This window comes from Pteropus medius, unplaced genomic scaffold (assembly GCF_902729225.1).
Source record: "Pteropus medius unplaced genomic scaffold, Ma_sr-lr_union100, whole genome shotgun sequence".
Lineage (NCBI taxonomy): Eukaryota > Metazoa > Chordata > Mammalia > Chiroptera > Pteropodidae > Pteropus > Pteropus medius.
The window spans coordinates 13,936,399-13,950,488 of NW_024345601.1; the positions used below are offsets into that span (position 1 = coordinate 13,936,399).

General features: G+C 42.8%; 1 long non-coding RNA gene across 1 annotated transcript; it reads left to right on the plus strand.

Annotated features, from left to right (window-relative positions):
- The first annotated feature begins 6,284 nt into the window (after nt 1–6,284).
- On the plus strand, nt 6,285–12,492 carry LOC120611985 (uncharacterized). The gene is made up of 3 exons (XR_005655336.1): nt 6,285–6,887; nt 10,239–10,240; nt 12,477–12,492. It is a non-coding gene; the product is annotated as an uncharacterized LOC120611985 (long non-coding RNA).
- Nucleotides 12,493–14,090: the final 1,598 nt, after the last annotated feature.

A 14,090-nucleotide genomic window follows, 5' to 3' on the forward strand; every position in this document is an offset into this window, starting at 1 on the left:
TATGGAAATCTTGCGCTTGCTGATTATTGCTGTGAAACAGAAGTTTTCTTATTATAACTGGTAAAGGAAATTTCTTAAAGGTTATAATTGAAACAAAAACACAAAGCAGTTCTCTATCAAGAGGGCTATACGCTGTCACTATCAGAAAATGTGGATTGCAGTGGGGAGCATTTTCTGAGGAAAACCAAGGGAGCCAGAGGCAGACAATTATGGTATGAAAGAGATTGTTAAGGGCTATTAGCATTGGTGACAACCCGAAAGTCCTTTTTTAGTACTCAGAAAAAAGCAATAGGGCAGAAATGAGAACCTTCTCCCATCAGCACCATTCACTCCAAGTTTGTATGATGTCTGATTTCTGTATGGTGAATTTTAAGCCTCTATGACAGACATTCATTATTTGTGTACATTTTCTATCTTTCCAGCTAGAAAATGTTCTTGAGGGCTGGATCCATATCTGATTTAAACCAAAGAAAGCTCTCCCTTTTATTCTGTTTTGGTGATAAATTGTGATTATGGTTTTAAAGCTATGTCAACATTACATATTGTCAAAGATTCTTTGCAAAATAGATGTTTCTGGTAGAGCCTGAGGAGCAAAGATAGAAAAATGGACAAGGGAAATGTGTCAGAGGGAATCGGCAGAGGGAGTAAAGTTGGTGCTGGAGGCTGCTTTGAAGGGCCAGATCCAGGAACAAGGAAGAATGAATTATTTGGGGAAAGAAGTAGTATAAACATTCCTTGCCCTGAGCAATCTAGAGTATTTTTATTTTTATTTGTTTTTATTATTTTTAGTTTTACTCTAAATTAATTAAAAGACTAGACTTTCTTTAAAGTACTGGTAACAAACAAGATTGTCAACATGAATCTGAATCATTTCCTCTTCATCTTACTAAGATTCAGTATTTGGCAGGTACACAGGTGTATCAGGAACCTAGGGGCCCATGATGCAGTCTGGCTTCTCTGAGGTGTCTCAAAACCTGCTCTTATCCGTGTCTGCATAAGTAAGCTTCTAGTAGCAAAATCCTATGGTCATTTTTGCTGCCTTAGCTCAGGGGTTGGCAAACTTCTATAAAGGGTAAGATAGTAAATATTCATGGCTTGGGGGCCGTATGGTTTGTGTTGTAACTACTCAACTCTGCCATTATAGTGTGGAAACAGCCATAGATGACACAAAAACAAATGAGCATGGCTATATTCCAATAAAACTTTATTTATGGACACTGAAATTTGAATTTCATGTTATTTTCATGTGTTATGAAATCTTTAAAAAAAATTAAAACATTTAAAAATGTAAAAACCATTCTTGGCTTGTGGGCCATACAAAAACAGATTGTGGGCTGGATTTGGCCTTCAGGCCACAGTTCTCTGGCCCCTGTTTTAAAGTTCTCCAGTTAATTTTAATGTGCAGCCAACACTGAGAACCCCTAGCCTATACTCTGAGTTTCTTGAATCATAGACTTAATTCATCACTGTCCCCATATGGTAGGTAGGTGCTGGATAAAGGCTGAATGAATTTATCTTTGTGGATCCCCTATGTTTCCTTGCTGATGGATATTTATTGAGATGGTGAATAAAGTAAGGTAACTAGGAAGCAGGGCAGATTATGATTGGTAAAGATGAGGGACAGTGGAGCAGCAGATGCTGGGATTCGGGGGTGGGGAGGTGTTCTGAGGGGCCATGATGGCTATGGAAGTTTCCTCTCCCTGCAAGAGAACCTGCTGTGGATAGGGTAGCTGGCAGATGGTCACCAACGGCTGTACTTTTGGTTTCCCCACCCTGCTCTCAGCCAGTATGAAGCATAACAGGGCCCCAGAGCCGGGTCGTTCCTTCCCTGTGTGGGCCCTTCTGATGGCAGTCTTTGCCTTGGGTCTCTCCATCAGCCTGGCTGAGACTTTCTCAGAACTACACTGTAGTGTGATGCTCCCTCTGCCCCATCCTTCTTTCCTTCTCTGTTCACAGTTGTCAGACCTGCATCATGGTCTGAAGGGAGCTATACATGCTCCCTCTCTCCTTTATCTTTCATGAGCATTTCCTCCAGTAAATCTCTTCTGAAAAGACCGGTCTGATGCAAGGGACACTCAGGAAAGACACTTTGTGAAACGTAGACAGATCTCATTTGATCTCAAGTTTGGGATTTCTTTTTTCTTTTTTTTTTTTTCTTTTTCCATCCTCTATTTCTCTGAGTATAGAATCAACAGGGTTGGCAAATGGCTATGCCGATTTTAATTAATTTGATGAAAGAATCGCAGTCAATGTGAAATTGCTTCCTGAGCTCTCAAGTATTATTAGCTTGAGACTGGTAACTCCTTAGAGAACTTCCATGTTGAACACAGAGCTTCAAGTAAAGATTAATCCTTGTTCCACTCATTTGTGCTAAAAGACATGGAGTTGTCATATCCTTGAGGCATGTGAGAAGCCTTTGACTAGGAGACCTGAGAGCTGTGCTGAGCGTGGCAATCTCAAGACTGACTCCAGCCAGGACTGGTGACTAAGGGATGAGGAATGGAATGAGCTGGGCAGAGTGGAATATCCTCAGCTTTTGTCTATCTTTATTGTCATTCTGTAGAATCTATTTGAGAATAGATACTGGATTTAAAGTTCATCTGTGGGGAAAAATGATGGACAGAAGCCAGACAAAAGTGTCAGAACTCTCTGCCAAGTAACTGAGATCTGGTGCTTACATCCCCAAAGGGGCCTAATGCGGAACACCTGACCTGAGGACTGGGGAGAAGGGCCAGCTGGGAGAAGTGGCCTCACACAGTAGATGAAGATGAGAGAGGCCACAGCTCAGTTCTCACTCTCTCCAGGCACACTTACTTAGGTGCAGAGTAAGGGACTATTTTTAGTTTCTGCTTTCCAGTGGGTGAGGGCTCCTAGCGTGGCTCTTATTGGGTCAGGCTCTGGGCTGGGAGGAGCTTGCAGTGGCCATCGGTAACAACTACTGTGAGTCAGTCTGGGGTGATAGGATCTGGTAAGATCTGGCGTGTAGCTGCTGGGACTGATCCAGCTGGAGTGGGCTAGGGGTCACTAGCAGCCCCTGGTTTAGGTGATGCTCCTGCCTAGAAACCCCAGGTGATGACAATTTCTTCTGACAGTTTCAGTCAAAGTCCTAGGAAGTGTGTTGATTGAATAGGCTTGGATATGTTCAAAATTGTGTCAAAGTGACCCTATGTGGCAGGGACACTTTAGCAAGAAAATGGGGGTAATGTTCCCAGTAGGGGGAGAGGTAACAATAGTTGTCACTCTTCTCTGTATGTGACAGGCAGCAGGTCAAAGACCAGGCCTTTTGATGAGATGAGAAAGCAAGCTTATTTGGAAGGCAGCTATTCAAAGCTGAGGTAGAAAGCCAGGAAAGTGAAGACCTATATGAAGAATGTAGAAGAAGACCTAGTATTGCTGCCAGAGCAAAGGGGTCCATCTGCCTGTGCACATCTAAGTCAATGAGATATGTACAGATTTTGCAGCAAAGAAAGTAAGGATTTATTTTAGAGTTGCAAGTCCCGGAGACATAGGCGAGCTATCGCTCTCAAAAACCTGGCTCCCTGGGTATCTTGAGGGGATAAATCATATAGGGGGAAAGTCCTTAGTCATGGAAACTGAGAGAGTTGGGGTCGTGGGTGCTACTGATTGGACAGAGCTGGGGTAATTGATCATTGCATTAGTCTCTGGAATCAGCAACAATGTCATCCTGTCTGATCCCCTGCCTGTTGGGCTATTCCGCCTCAATGGTCCTGGTGCTGAAACACACCTAAAGCCAAGATGTTATCTGCAGTTTATTGTCCTCATGATCCATAGACCTGAGGCTTTATTTTTAAAAGATTTGACACTGGCCGGAACCTTATATCCTAAGGCTTAATGATTAAGAGAGCAGGCATACAAAGATGGAAGAATAAAGATGGAAAAAGCTAGTCATAATGCCATTATACTAAGCAAAGCTTATTTGAATTAGAGAAAAAGCTGTCTTCAAGAAATTAAGTCTGTGTGCAGTTATGGTATTAAAGTAATAAGAATGAGCACATATTGAATGCTGTATCAGCTAGGATGCTTTCACTTACAAATAACGAAAAATCTTACTCGACAAGCTTAAACAATAAAAAGGCTGAAAGCAGAGTGGCTCCAGCTCGCTTATGTTGACAGCTTGATGAAGTCTTCAGGACCAGGGTCTCTCTGCCTTCCCTCGTTGCTATCTCAGCACTCTGGCTTCAGCTCAGGCTAGGCCATCTCATACAATGGCCATGGCAGCCAAGAGTCACTACTATCATAACCAAATCCAGGGGCTTCTCTTCCTTGAGTCTCTCCCCGCTTTTAAAATTGTGGTAAAATACATGTAACATAAAATTTACCATCCTATGTACCACAGCTGTGGTACATATATACAATGGAACATTACTCAGCCATAAGAAAAGATGAAATACTGCCATTTGCGACAACATGGATGGACCTCAAGTTAATCATACTAAGCGAAATAAGCCAGACAGAAAAAGTTGAAAATCACATGCTATTGTTGTGGCCTGTATAGAATAGACCAAACCAAGTATGCTCTCAAAGGCTGTTTATTAGCCGGCGGCTGTCCTGTACAAAGGAGCAGCCCCGAAATGCCAAGATACAAGGTTTTTAAGTCCTAAATCCCATTCTTCATTCTATCTTAAACACAAAGGTCTATTTCTCTCCTATTCACTACCTGTCAACCCACTGGTCAGGTGTGCAAGCGGGGAGTACAGAAGCAGAAAGCTTGTTGTTAGAATGTTATGTTCCTATGGGTGATTGCCTATGTTCCCATGGGCAATAGCCAGTGTTCCCATGGGCGATGGCCAAACAGTAATTTTCAGCTTATATACAATTGATTATTTTTCATGCCACGCAAGCAAGCAGGGTTACACAGGCTAAAATTGGCAGTTAGCGTATGAGCTCATTGTTACAAGTTTCATGATTAACAGAATGCGGTTAGGCGTTCCAGAAACTAGGCCTAAGGTATAGACTTTCTTTGTCCAGTTTCAGGTTTTAATTATCCTTTAACCCTTTCACATTTCAGCAGGCTATCACATTCCCCACTGGTTTTCAGGCATATATCAAATCTTTGATTTCTTATAAACTGGGGGCAACTGAAGTACCCCTGTTACTTGAGTAGATAATACTATTAATTTAACAGCCTGGACTCTCTGTTTAATATAATTTATAAGGCAATTCACTATACATAGTCTAAGCAGCAGTCCTAGAAAAGCCAATATTAAAGGTCCAGCAATAGATGACAATAATGTCGTTAACCAAGGGGCTGCATTAAACCTTCATACGATGACTGACCTTGTAGTAGTTTTTCTTCTCTTTCCTTAACTCTTTGTCTTACTAAAGCTAGACTATCTCGAATGATGCCAGAGTGGTTGGCATAAAAACAGCAAGTTTCTCCTAAGGCGACACATAAGCTGCCTTGTTTTAGAAATAACAAGTCTAAGCCCCTTCTATTCTGTAGTACAACTTCAGCCAATGAGTCTAGAGACTTCTCTAAGTGATTAATAGACTTTTCTAGGGTAAGCAGATCCTCATTTACCTGATGGCTTAAGGCTTTAAAATTGGAGCTTCCAGTTACTAGGGCAGCTGTTCCTACTGCTGCCGACCCTGTGACTCCTAGCCCTACTAGGAGTGGCACTAGGATAGGAGCCCTCTTTTTCCTTGTCCCTTCCCATGTTATTTGTAAATGTTCCCATCCCCCTTCTCCAGAATAGAAATATACTTGTGGTATCACATGTACTAGCACACAAAACACAGTCCTATTATTCCAATGTTGTAGATTTATGCAAGGAGTTAACCCAGTGTTGCATGCGAACAAAGTCCTATTTAACCAATGGGGGTTGATGAGGATTGGCAGCTACACAAGCTGCAAGTGAAAATATTAAACCCGTGAAAGTCTTAATTTGAGGGGATCTCCAGTGGGCGTTGCTTTCTATCTCTGGTCAGGATCCGGAGGCTGGGCCGCTTTGAGTCGGGTGTGATGGATCCAATGGCGTCGTCCAGCGACCTTAACCGCTGTTGGTGTGGTCAAGACGACAGGAACCGGGCCTTCCCATCGAGGCTCAAGAGCAGCAGGTTGCACTTTCTTTATCCAGACCCAGTCACCTGGTTGATAAGAGCGGGGCTGGAAGGAGAAGTTCTTATCTTCTTTGGCGGCCGACACCAGATGATCTACATCTCTTCGGGCTAATTGTAAAGCCTGCAAAGACTTAAGCAAGGACAGATTATGTACTTCTATTTCTTTTCTACTTCCTAATTTGGGCAGTAAAGGGGGTGGACACCCAAACATAATTTCATAAGGCGTTATTCTTTTTACATAGGGGGTACATCTAGCACGGAGAAGTGCAAAGGGAAGGAGGCTTAACCAATTTTCGCCGGTTTCTAATTTATACTTAGTCAATGTTTCTTTTAAAGTCCTATTCATCCTTTCTACCTGGCCTGAACTCTGTGGTCTATAAGCACAATGCAATTTCCATTCTATTCCTAGTAATTTTGCCATAATTTGACTAGTTACAGCGATAAACGCTGGGCCATTGTCGGACCCTAATGTTATGGGCAGGCCAAATCTCGGAACTATCTCTGATACTAATTTCTTAGCTACTACTTGTGCAGTTTCATGCTTAGTGGGATAGGCCTCAGTCCATCCAGAGTATGTGTCAATAAAAACTAATTGGTACTTAAATCCAAAAGTTCCAGGCGTAACTTCTGTAAAATCGAGCTCCCAGTGCTCTCCAGGTCTCTTTCCCCTGAGTCTCACTCCTTGTTCCGTGGAGGTCCTTCCTTGGTTTACTTGTGCACATACTGCACACCTATTAGCTACGTCCTTGGCTAAACTTTTCAGTCCTGGAACATAATAATCCCTTTTCAATAGTTCAATTAGCTTGGTTCCTCCTAAATGGGTGGACTGGTGTGTTAAGTCCACTAAGGTCTTTCCCAAAGCCTGAAGAAGGAGCGGTCTTCCATCAGGGAGCATTCTCCATTCTTGTTTTCCCTCTTCTCCTCCCAGTCTTTCACTTAATTCCAAGTCGAACGGAGTATACTCAGGCCTTTCTTCAAAGGCCGAGGGAAGCTTTAAAGGCAAGATGTCTATGGGCCCCACTGTTTTTCTGGCAGCATCCTTTGCTATCTGATCTGCAAAGGAATTTCCTTGTGCCACCTCAGTCTCTGCATTTTGGTGTCCAGGACAATGAATTATGGCTACTCTTTTTGGTAGCCAAATGGCTTCTAACAGGGCTAAGATCTCTTCCCTATTTTTAATTTCTTTGCCTCCTGATGTTAAAAGTCCTCTTTCCTTATATAAAGCTCCATGTACGTGGGCAGTAGCAAAGGCATATCTACTGTCAGTATAGATGTTTACAGTCTTATTCTTTCCCCACCGTAAAGCTTGTGTTAAGGCTATAAGTTTAGCCCTCTGTGCCTATGTCCCATGGCTTAGAGCCTGTGCCCATATCACATCCCTGACTGTTACTACAGATGCCCCGGCATACCTTACTCCGTCGGATACAAAACTGCTTCCATTGGTAAATAATACCGCATCCGGATTAGGCCACGGTTTATCCTTCAAGTCTGGCCATAGTCTAGTTACCTGCTCAAGGTGCTGAACACAGTCATGCAATGGAGCCTGCGGGTCATCATCCGGGAGCAGCGTGGTTCAGGGGTTCAGGGCTGCAGTTTTCAAAAACTGGGTCTGTGGGGGGTTAAGCAACAGTACCTGGTACTGAGTAATCCGGGCATTGGAAATCCATCTTTCAGGAGGGCTGCGCAGCATGGCTTCAACTGCATGTGGAGCCGCGATCTGAATATTTTGGCCCAAGGTCAATTTTAAAGCTTCTTTGGTCAATATAGAAGTAGCAGCTAGTGCTCTCAGGCAACTAGGCCATCCTCCAGCCACCGGATCTAGTCTCTTTGAGAGATATGCCACTGATTGCTTCCAAGGTCCCAAAGTCTGCATGAGAACCCCTTTTACAATCCCTTTTACCTCAGTCACAAATAGTTGGAACAGCTTTTCTAAGTCTGGCAAAGCCAAAGCGGGGGCTGAGGTCAAGGTCTGCTTTAAGGCTTCAAAGGCCTGTTGTTCCGTGCCCCAGCTCAGTCTGTCTTCCTTTCCCCCTGTGCTAGTGTACAAGGGTTTAGCTAGATCAGCAAATCCAGGAATCCAGAGAGGGCAATAACCCACCGCCCCTAGAAACTCCTGCACCTGCCTCTTAGTCTGTGGGGCAGGGATGCCAAGTATTGCCTGGATCCTGCTGGGTGAGAGCTTTCGGGTCCCTCTTTCTAAGTTATATCTCAGGTACGTGGCCTGCGAAGTGCAAAGCTGGGCCTTTTTGGCAGACACCCGATACCCTTTCCTTTGTAATTCTTGCAACAAATCCTTTGTCGCCTGTCGGCATTCTTCCTTCCTCTAGGCAGCTAGCAGTAAATCATTCACATACTGCGAGAGTGTGACCTTCAGATGTTGTTGTCTATACTCAATCAAGTCTTTTCCTAATGCCTCATCAAACAATGTGGGGGAATTTTTAAATCCCTGTGGCAACCTAGTCCATGTTAGTTGTCCCGAAAACATTCCATCCGGATCCTCCCATTCAAAGGCAAAAATAGGTTGGCTCACCTTAGCTAATGGTAAAGTGAAGAAGGCATCCTTTAAATCCAACACTGTGTATACCTGCTGAGTAGGTGTCAAACGGCTCAGCAGGGTATAGGGATTAGGCACTGTAGGGTGGATTGTTTCTACCCTCTTATTTACTTCTAATTTTTGTAATTTCTTTTTAATATCTAGGGCAGACTGACTAACAAAACCCAAATTAATTGCCCGTCTATTGACTGGATCTTCAGGATCTATAGGAGTATGTAAGCGATAAGACTCCAGTAACCTTTCTAAGAAGGTAGATGGTGATTCATCTTTCCCCTGTAACACCTCGCTTACCTTAGACAAATTTATTGGGCAACGGGCAGCCGCTCTTAGGCCCTGCAACAGCAACTGGCGATACCGTTGGAGAGCCTCCTCACCTTGAGTGGTGTTGGGGTCCCAGTCGGGACAAGTACCGGGGAACACAAGTTGCATCTGAACAGGATCCATTGTGGGCTGACCTGTGGGTTCTAATACATGCTTTCTCCCTTCTTCTAAAATTTTGCCTTTTTCCTCTGTAGTGAACAAAACCTGTAACAACTGTTGACAATCATCCCAGGTAGGCTGATGAGTAAAGAAAATGGTCTCAAGTAGAAAAGTTAACCCTTGTGGTTTTTCAGAAAATGGGGTGGGGGGTCCTGCAATTTCCAATTATACAAATCACTAGTAGTAAAAGGAACATACAACATCATAGGGGTGGTGCCTCCAAGTGGCATGACCTCTCTCAAGGGTGCCAACACGGGCACCGGTGATGTCGTGGAATCAGGGGGAGGCTGGTATTGCAACCCAGTATGGGTATGTGGGCGACTACTTAATTCTCCATGTGCTCCGAACCCCAAAACATTGGGGCACGGGTACGGAGGGAGTATGGCCAGTTCAGGCGGATCTTCTGGCACAGCCGGCAATACTGGCGGCTTCTGGGGCAGGCTATATTATAGTACTATATTATTGATAATATAGTACTTTGGCATGTTTTCAAATACTTAGGGGCATCTGACACGATATCAATCCATACATCAATGTAAGGGGCTTGATCCGGGTGGCCTGGATTCCCATAAACTATACCTCTGACCCTGAAAGCCGTTTGCAAGTCAAACGAACCTTCACTGGGCCACCCGACTCCAAGAGTGGGCCAGTCCAATTGACAAAATCTCTGTAAATCAAAAGGAGTTACCGAAGCCCCATATCCCTGTGCCCTTTTCCTAAAATCTTTAAAGCGATTAAGTAAACACTGGAGTGGTGTCAGTTTCCCAGATGTTTGCCTCATTATTACACAAAACAGAGAGAAGCAAACACAGACAATCAGACAAACAGACAAACAAATAAGCACCCTCAACACCAAACCTAGGTGGGGGTCTGTCGTCACAGCCCCCACTGGACCAGTGATCCTGTGTCGTGTCCGACTCACTAAGTCCCCTGGGCCCCCTTCCGATACAGCCCTAGAGCATACAGGTGGTTCCCCCTTTTGCCGCTGCCGAGAGGAGGGGGGATCCCGGCCTGGGCTGGGTGAAATCCCCAGAGGCCTCCCCAAGCACACGGGGATCCCCGCCCCCATCACAGTAGCGACAACCGAACCACCCACACAACCAACAGATCTCTTTACCCAAAGGCGTGGATCTCGCTGGGGCCTCCAAAATGTTGTGGCCTGTATAGAATAGACCAAACCAAGAATGCTCTCAAAAGCTGTTAATTAGCCGGCGGCTGTCCTGTACAAAGGAGCAGCCCCGAAATGCCAAGATACAAGGTTTTTAAGCCCTAAATCCCATTCTTCATTCTATCTTAAACACAAAGGTCTATTTCTCTCCTATTCACTACCTGTCAACCCACTGGTCAGGTGTGCAAGCGGGGAGTACAGAAGCAGAAAGCTTGTTGTTAGAATGTTATGTTCCTATGGGTGATCGCCTATGTTCCCATGGGCAATAGCCAGTGTTCCCATGGGCGATGGCCAAAGAGTAATTTTCAGCTTATATATAATTGATTATTTTTCATGCCACGCAAGCAAGCAGGGTTACACAGGCTAAAATTGGCAGTTAGCGTATGAGCTCATTGTTACAAGTTTCATGATTAACAGAATGTAGTTAGGCGTTCCAGAAACTAGGCCTAAGGTATAGACTTTCTTTGTCCAGTTTCAGGTTTTAATTATCCTTTAACCCTTTCACATTTCAGCAGGCTATCACACTATCACTTATATGTGGGATATAAACCTAAAAGCAACAAATGAACAGGACACACAAACAGAGAGACTCATGGACATGGACTATAGACTAGAAAGGGTGTTACCAGATTGGGAGGTCAGGGGGAGAGGAAGTGGTAGATATGGGGTAAGGGGGGGGGTCAGAGAAATATAAATGGGGGAGAATGAAATGGGTGAAAGGTAATATATGGTAGCTGAAGGAAACTGGACTTTGGGTGGTAAACACACAATAGAATATACAGATGTCAAATTATAATGTACACCTGAAAATTATATAATTGTATTAACCAATGTTACCCCAATAAACTTAATTTAAAAATATTTACCATCCTAACCATTTTTTAGTGTACATACAGCTCGGTGGTATTATGTACATTCATATTGTTGTACAACTGTCACTACCATCCCTCTCCAGAACTCTTTTCATCTTGCAAATCTGAAACCTTATACCCATTAAACAATAACTCTCCATTCCCACCATTAAAACAATAGTCAACAGAATAAATTTGAAGACCTAATTGGCTTTAGTAAACAATTCATGAATGTGGCAGCGTCCTATCTCACAGCTCAAAGGGCAGTCTGCAGGGTTGTAGACAACAGGTTTTATAGAAGAAAGAGGGTGGGACAAGAAAGTTAAAAGAGTGGATTATTTCAGGCAAGGTCACCGTCTCTTAGGGGAAGGCAGAGGGTCTTTTCAGGCAGATTACCTCACTAGCACTGACCAGAAAATTTCAGATTGACTGGTTTAAAATTCTCCTAGAAGAGGCTGAAATTGCAATTAGGTTAGTTATTAGATTTTGGTTTGTTGACATGGTTTAGCAAAAGTGACTCCGTTTTGGCTTTTGTTTCATTTTTTAACACCTCTTTCCCCTCAGCCCCTGGCAACCACCACTCTGCTTTCTATCTCAATGATTTTGACTTCTCCAGGTCCTCATATAATCATACAGTGTTTTATGTTTGTTTCATCTATTTTTGTATGACCCATGAGTTAAGAATGATTTTTATATTTGTAAATCGTTATATTTTAAGTAGTTATATAAGTACCTATCCTCAATTTGGCTTCTTGGCCTGCAAAGCCTAAAATATTTTGTATCTTCCCTTTGCAGAAAAGCTTGCTAATCCTTGGGCTAGATCAATGGTTTGTAACTTATTCTGTGATGCCAACCTACCTCTGGTAGAGATGGAAGGGTAAGGGCTAAGTCCAGCTCTTACTCCGACTCCAGCTTTGCCCAGAGGAGTTTATTTGCTTTGCATAATGGCTGCCCATAACATCTCTCCTTGAAACACAGTTAAAACCTTAGAAAACTTTTGGACTAGATGTATTTTGAAGCTCCTCACAGATCTAACGTCCTGACGTCTTCCCTTTCCAGCAAATTCAACTGAGAGAATTAAAGTCAAAGTTCATTTGAAGACTTTTTGGTAATTGGTGTTTAAAAAAAAATGGAAGTAATATATAAAATATAGCAAATATTAACTGCAAAAATAAGAATAAATCTTTTTAAAGTGAAGGGGTTCAGGTTATGCCATACCAGAGTATACCACTTTGGCAAAAGAATTATTTTGAGCTGAAGGCATTTGAGTCTCTGAAATCCCTTATCTGCCTAAAAGCAGAGCCTCCCAGAAGAACATAATTGTCACAAATCTTCTGGGGAGCAACTCTCCTCTTCTCTTCTCAGAGAAAAGTGACACCACACTCAGATAGACATTGTCACAAAGCTATCATATCTCTCTCTTATTCTCCTAAGGGCCTATTTATCTTTTTTTTTTTTTTTAAAAGTCATTTGTATTTTCATAAGTGCCCTTTCTCCTCACCCCTTCTATGAAGTCATTTATTCTCCCAGAAGTGCTTCTCTTCCTGTCCTCATTCATTTTAAGATGGTATGGTGGGGGACAAAAAGTTCTTTCTTCTGCCTTCTAAATTCTCAGCTGGAGCGCCTGTAACAAAAGACAGATTAACAAAAGAAAAAAATACACATTTATTTAATATAAGTTTTATTTGCCATTGGACACTTCGTAAGGAAATGAAGACCTGAAGAAGTAGTTAAACCTGAGCATTTCTAGATTCGATAAGGAGTGGAAAGTCATGGAAAAATGTGACAGGACAAAAATGGTATGAGCTAAGTGTAAGCTGGGGAAACAGCAAGGCCTGTTTGTTCAGATTCCTCTCAGGTGTCTTGAAGGTGAGGATGCTCCTTCCCTCCACGTATGGAGAGCACCGCTCCCATGAGTTTTATGACCTGCTTCAGAGGAAGGTCAGAAAGTCTTCCTGAGTGTGTCTTTTCTCAAATTCCTTTAGCTTAAAATATTCAATATGCCAAGGTTCCACTTTGGGGTAGCATGTCCTGAACCCCATCTATACAGAAACTCAAATCTTACTGCTCCTTTGGTTATTCATTTTCTTCTGTGATGCCCCCATGCATGTAAGATTAAAAATTTATAAATTCGTATGCCTTTTCTCCTGTTAATCTGTCTGATGACAGTTTAATTTACAGGCCCCTCAGCACTGAACTTAAGAGGATAGAGAAAAAGTTTTCCATCCTCTACAAAAGCAAAGGGTATGCTGAAGTATTCTTGGAGGTGTTACTGTTTTGGGGTGATTCGAACTTCGGTGTAGCCCCAGTGGCATTGAGTAGATAACGATGCAGAACAATGAGCATTTTTCCTCAGTTCTTCCCCACTGACACAGCAAAGAGTTATATGTCAGCGAAATTTAGAAAAAGATATATTAAAAGTATACTTTAGAAATACAGAGCATGCTCCAAGGAAAGAACGGGATTTTAGCAAAGATAGCTGTAACCATTCAAAAGTGAGAAGGTCTGTATTATATTAAGGCTTAAATGGGTTACAAATGCATTCCTAGGTGATCGGCAGGTGAGGTCATTTTGATTGGCACTTGGCTCCCATGTAACACTTTGCCTAGTGTGCATGTGCTTACCCATAATTCAGTCTGTTATAATTAGATTCATAAACATAGTTATGTAATGATGGTATAATGAGGCTGAGGTTCTGGGCAGGTTAGGGTAGTAGCCTTGTGCATGTCTGTGGCTGGATTAAACCAGCTATAGTTTATGACCCTCCTGTTCTTTGTCTCTCAGGATACAGGAGAGATTCTCTAACTACCAATAGGGTGTTCTTTGGGCAGTTTCTAGGCTGGGCCTCTATTTCTTTGTTTCCCTGACTCTCGTGTATGACTAGCTACCTAACAGAGGTATTTTGAAAAATTTCCTATAACATAAAGCATATTTTGAGGAAAATAAATCATGAAAT